At 46.3% G+C, this 6,068-nt stretch overlaps 1 long non-coding RNA gene across 1 annotated transcript; it reads left to right on the forward strand.

Annotated features, from left to right (window-relative positions):
• Window positions 1-890: 890 nt before the first annotated feature.
• LOC121558419 lies at window positions 891-1,782 on the forward strand. Its single transcript, XR_006659214.1, has 3 exons — window positions 891-974; window positions 1,292-1,383; window positions 1,635-1,782. It is a non-coding gene; the product is annotated as an uncharacterized LOC121558419 (long non-coding RNA).
• The last annotated feature ends 4,286 nt before the right edge of the window (window positions 1,783-6,068 follow it).

Here is a 6,068-nt window from a genome sequence, read left to right on the forward strand (position 1 = left end):
GTCTGTTTGTAAATGAAACCTAGGCTATACAATTATTGTAATATGTAAAAGAAAAATTGATTTCTATGATTTATCTTTCCTGGTTGTTTTTTCTCAGTGTCCCTGGACAGAAAATGTGCCAATCAATAAAGTTTTCTTTGGTTGACGCCCCATCTGTAGATTGTGTGATTTGATTGGACAACAAGTATTTGGAGCCCTTGGTCTACGTCATTGGATATTCAATTGACACATGCACTCAGTTTCCACCTTCGAGAAACAAAAAGGAGGAAAATGTTGGTGTTTGTATTTGATTAACGTTTAATGAAAAAGTATGGATTTCAGCAAAAAAAATAAGACTCGCAACTACAGAGGACAAACATTTTATGATGAATTATTAGTATTGACCTTTTTGGTGTTTTTCAAAATTGTTATTACACGACAAATTCAAGCCAATTTTGTTTGCATTTTCAAATGATATATACTTATGGCTAATGCCTTAATTGTAGCAGCGTAACTGTGTTGTGAGATCTTAACTAGAACAATAAGAAACTATTACTGGATATAGTCAATGGGATAGTTGTTGTCATGGTAGACTTTTAAAACGAATGATGTGGCTGGCCACCCCTTTACAACTCGGAAGGCATGGTTTTGCAGATAAATGAGTAAAAGTGAACTACACTCTTAAAAGAAAAGCTTCCTGTAGGATCCTTTAGGATAATATAAGGTTAAAAAATATACCTTAAGATGAATTTCCAAGCCTATACTCTGCCATCAGCTCGTTGTTGAACCGTTGTAGACTTCAGGGGTTCTTTGAAGAAGCCTTTTCAAAAGAGGGGTTCGGTTTGGAACCAGCAGCGCCCTCGTGAGTAAAGGGCGCTCGAGCGCAGTATTCAAATTGAGACCGTTGGTCAAAAGACAACTGGAAGCGGGAAGCGCGCGGATGGTTGGAGAGACGCGACCAATAAGAGATGACTTGCATCGGATTGACGTGAAAGGTGAGTGATACCTTAGCTATTCGCTTAGCTAAGATAATAATTCATCAAACTACTATCAAATTACTAAAAAACAATACATGATGTAATGTACTCTTGGTTTTTCATCAGCTAGCCAAGCTACATAGCCTGTAATGTTAGCTGGTAATTGTTGTATAAATGTTGGTACGTTTTAGCTAACGTTAGCTACAGTAGCTAGCTAGTTAAAGTTACTGTAACGTTAGCTAACTTTAGCTAGCTAGACTCAATATTGAGAAATTGTAGTCATTTAAACCCATGATATACTTTCTCACCATCTCCTTCCATCCTCCTCCCGTTAGTACCTGGCTTATCCTGCCCCTGTCCAGTTAAGTGGTGGAGAGTTTCGGAGCTGTGAGCTCTGATAGAGAAATGTATCAACCACCACGAACAGGTAACACACACACACACACACACACACACACACACACACACACACACACACACACACACACACACACACACACACAGATGACCCAATGTAGATTATATTCGACTTGACAAAAAGAAGAATACATAAAGCAGATCAGATTAGTTTGATGCATTTGATATTGAATACTCATGTTGTTTATGTTGTGTTTGTGTCTAATTGATGTCTTTCAGGTTGGTGTATTGGGGCAGATTGTTCTGTCCTCTGTATTTCAGACCAAAGCAAGACAATGTTTAAAGCTCGCTATGGATCTACTAACAGGTTAGCCTCTAGAAAGTCTTTGGATGTATTTGAAGTGTGATTATAGTGTGTTCTGTGTTACTCCTTTGTCAATCCAATACTAACTGAATAGTGAATCAATCAATCAATACAGTTTGATTATTGTATTTTTTATGTCATTCCTTCATCTTTTCCAACACTAACTGAATGGTGAATGAATGTATTTGCAGTCAATCAATCAATCAATCAATACAGTGTTTGAACAAAATTCAACTCCAGTTGAAGAACTGGGACAAGCTACAAATCTCATTGTGGGGTAGGCCACATGTTATGAAGATGGTTAAAGCTCCTAAACGGAATTACATCATCAGCATGTTTCCACTGTCCATACCTGCCTACACCTTTAACACCATAGACAAAATGATTCATTTGGACTATTAAAAGGGCCAGGATGAACCAAGCTAGATTACAGGTAAAGATTTAGAAGGGAGGATTAAAGCTCCCTAACATGTAATTATAGCAAGAAGCCTTTATAACTGCCCAGATAGGCTCTCTTTATTGAGAACTCTAATAGGCCAATTTGGGTTGACATGGAAGAAGAACTTAATGCCCCATTTGGAGCATCATATTATCTGAGTCAACACTTAAATGTGGGACTGCAGAATCCCATATTATAAGAGACAGACATCTTCACCATTCCTGACAAGCTCTGCTTCTTTATGGAACAACCATAAATACAAATGAGGAGGAAAGGTGGTTGTCTGGAAAGAGTGGGATAGGTTTTGTTTTAGCCTCATCACTAATACATTTCACTTTTGCGCTATGTGTCAACTTTTATTTGAGTGTGGCTGTGGAAGACTGGTCCCTTGATGATGTCTCCAAGTGGCTGAGTACCAATGATCTCCATGATTCCATCCCATCATTCCAAGGTTCACAATCTTTCTGAAGAATGCCAACTCTCTTCAATTGTCCACTTTGCAATGAGCATACTGTCTTTGTGTCCAGACGACTCACACATATTGGCCTCTATCAACAGCATGAACCACATTTTCTAATTACCTGTGGAATTAATGGGTGTGGGAAAGCAAATATATGTTTTAGCGCCTATCGGTCACACATCTACCAAAACCACAGAGCTTTTAAGCCCCAACTTAGATGAGAATTGCCCTCATGATGAATTTGAGACGGGGACTGATCCCATTGAAGATCACATGAGCGATGTAGAGAGTCTGCCAGAGGCTGAATATGTTCAAGCCACAGAGATCAACACTGAGCAGCTAATTGAAGGTCTCAAAAAGAATATCCATTTTTTTATTTTGGAAATCAGGAAAGAACACTGCATCCCAGCTACGGTACAGAATAGCATTGTTGAGGACCTCAGAACCATTTTTGATGCATTTATGACACACTACAGTGATCCTCTCAGGTTTCATCTTACAAATAAGCAAATACATGTGGATGAAGATGGGACTTGCTTAACAACTCTGCAGTATTTGAGGAATGCATTAGATGCATAAGCTCTGAGTGGATGCTGGAGCATTACTGTGTGAAAGAATTGGGCATGGTCCGGCCAATTGAAGTACCACTGAGCAACAAAGAAGGTTATAAAACAAGGTGATTTCAATCCAGCTACATGGTCCCCAGGGTATATGAATATAAAGAGACATGAGACAAAACAATCATAATGAATAAGATTACATGGACAGGGAGACCTGATCCTAGGTCAGCAATCCTCCTCTGAGACACTTCCCAGGAGTCACCAGGACCAAGAAACCGAACACTTACTGTTGTAAAGTCTAGTTACAGCAGGTTTTTACTGCCATCTAGTGGAAGATACTGTAATGACCCAGCTGGGTCATAAAGTAAAAGAGAGACGGGCACCAGGTGTACAGGCAGAACACAGGTTTATTCCTAAATGGGCTATTGTTCAGGCCACAACCCACGCCGCTAAACCTCGAACATACACAAATAGAACATGTCAAAATCAAGGGTCCCGAACCGAAGAGAAGAGATATGAGACCGTAACCCCTATTTAATCATTCCCAAAATCCCGCGGGATTACCCATCATACCCCCAACCTTTCCATCTGTCCTGGCATATTTAACCCCTGCTAGTACCCATGAGAACGATAACACATCCATGAACACAGAACACAATACAGGGTCGTTACATAGCCCCCTCCTTTCTAAACCCTAGCCCCTAGGGTTACAAAACAAAATCCTTAAAACGACCCGGAGGTCGCATCAGTCTCTTGTGCCTCCCCTTGACTCCCACTGGTGGACCCCCAGAACACTCATCTGCCCCAATGTCATTTCCAGCACCCCCGAAGAGGCAGCCCCCGTCCCAGGCTCAGCTTGCATTAGAGTCTCCTCGCTAGACTGTCCCCGTGTGCTCACATCAGAGTCCTCACTTCCATTCCCTACCGTTTTCCTCCCTCTGTAGGGGCGCCAATCGGTCCCGGTGGACCACCACCTTCCTGCCCCGTGGGGAACCTCCACCCGGCACGTCACCTCCCCCACTCTCTCTATCACCAGGCACGGCCCCACCCAGGCACTGTCCAACTTTGGGCACCGCCCCTTCTTGCGGCGTGGGGTTGTGAAGCCACACTCGTTCTCCCGCTCCCAAAGTGCCTCCCCCTAGCGCGTAGAGTCATAGTGGCGCTTTTGGCGCATTCCTGCGTTCTCGAGTTGCTCTCTTGCGAAGGTGTGAGCCGCTTCTAACCGGTTCTGCAGTCGACGAACATAGTTCGGGCCAGGCAAAAAACCCCGTCGTCGTTATCAGGAGGGTGGCCAAACGTCAGTTCGGCTGGGGTGCGCAACTCACGACCTAACATTAGTAGCGCTGGGGAGCACGCAGTCGATTCCTGAACAGCCGACCTACATGCCATGAGAATAAACGGTAAGTGGGTGTCCCAATCTCTCTGGTGTTTTGAGGTAACGATAGCCAGCTGTTGTGCTAATGTTCTGTTAAATCTTTCCACCAGCCCATCACTCTGGGGATGAAGCGGAGTAGTGCGCGTCTTCTCCGCGCCTAACCGTCTCACACAACTCTGAGAACACCCGTGACTCAAAGTTTCTCCCCTGAGTCGCTGTGTATAGACTGTGGCACCCCGAACCGACTGATTATTCCCCCTACCAATGCATCAGCTACTGTTTCTGCCTCCTGGTCTGGGAGAGCGTAAGCCTCTGGCCACTTGGTGAAGTAGTCCATAGCAGTTAGAATCCACCTGTTACCGCTGTCTGTGATTGGAAACGGTCCAACTATGTCTACCCCCAGTCTCTCCATGGGCTCCCCTACTGGGAATTGTTGTAGGAGGGCGTGTGACTGACCTGGAGGTCCTTTCTTAGCAGCACACTCATCGCACTGCCTGCAAAAGTCCTCCACATCCCTCCTGTGCCTGGCCCAATAGAAGCCTTTACGTACGCGCTTTAACGTTTTGGAGACCCCAAAATGCCCTGCGCCTACTCCCCGTGAAGCTGCTGTAACACGCTCCCTTGCAGCCTTTTGGGAACCACTACCTGCCACGTCATTTCTCCAGTAGCTGGCTTTTTCCACCCCCTCTGGAGCACTCCCTCAGCCACTCTAAGGACTGAGAATTTAGCCCAGAGGCCTTTGGTGACTGGTGATAGAGGGGCTACTTCCCCCCATGGCGGTCGTCTTCTCTCTTCCACCCACCCCAGCACAGGACGCAGCTCTGCGTCCTCCTCCTGGCGACGCCTCCACTCCCCGACGTCCACAGCCTCAAGCTCCCGGCACTCTGTCACCCTCAGCTGACTCACCGTGGCGGTGACTCCCTCCCCTCCATGCACAGTTCCCTCTCTCGCTCCACCCGTTTGGCGCAGTACCCACAGCCGTCCTCAGCACACGGGCGGCGGGACAAGGCGTCTGCATTGCTGTGGCGAAGGCCGGCCCTGTGCTCCACCTGGAAGTCGTAGGGTTGCAGCTCCTCCAACCAGCGGGCGATCTGACCCTCTGGCTCCTTGAAGGAGAGAAGCCACTGCAGGGCGGAGTGATCCGTCCGCACCACAAACGGCAGGCCCCCAGGTAGTACTTGAAATGGCGTACTGCTGCCACGACAGCCAAAAGCTCCCCTCCTTGTCACGCAGTAGCGTTTTTCAGCCTTATCAAAAGTTCTGCTGTAATAAGCTACTACGTGCTCCCCGTCAGAACCACGCTGAGCCAGCACGGCCCCCAAGCCCTCATTGCTTGCATCGGTGTCCAGAATAAACGGACGGTTTGGGTCTGGTGAAGACAGGACAGGGGCCTCCACCAGGGCACGTTTGAGGGCCTCAAACGCCCGCTGGTGCTCTTCGGTCCACTGAAAGACAGTGTCCTTCTTGAGAAGGTGGTTCAAAGGGAGCTGCTATCCCCCGCAAACCCTTTCACAAACCTACGATAGTAGGATGCCAGACCCAGGAAGCTCTTAACCT

Source organism: Coregonus clupeaformis, unplaced genomic scaffold (assembly GCF_020615455.1).
Source record: "Coregonus clupeaformis isolate EN_2021a unplaced genomic scaffold, ASM2061545v1 scaf0930, whole genome shotgun sequence".
NCBI lineage: Eukaryota > Metazoa > Chordata > Actinopteri > Salmoniformes > Salmonidae > Coregonus > Coregonus clupeaformis.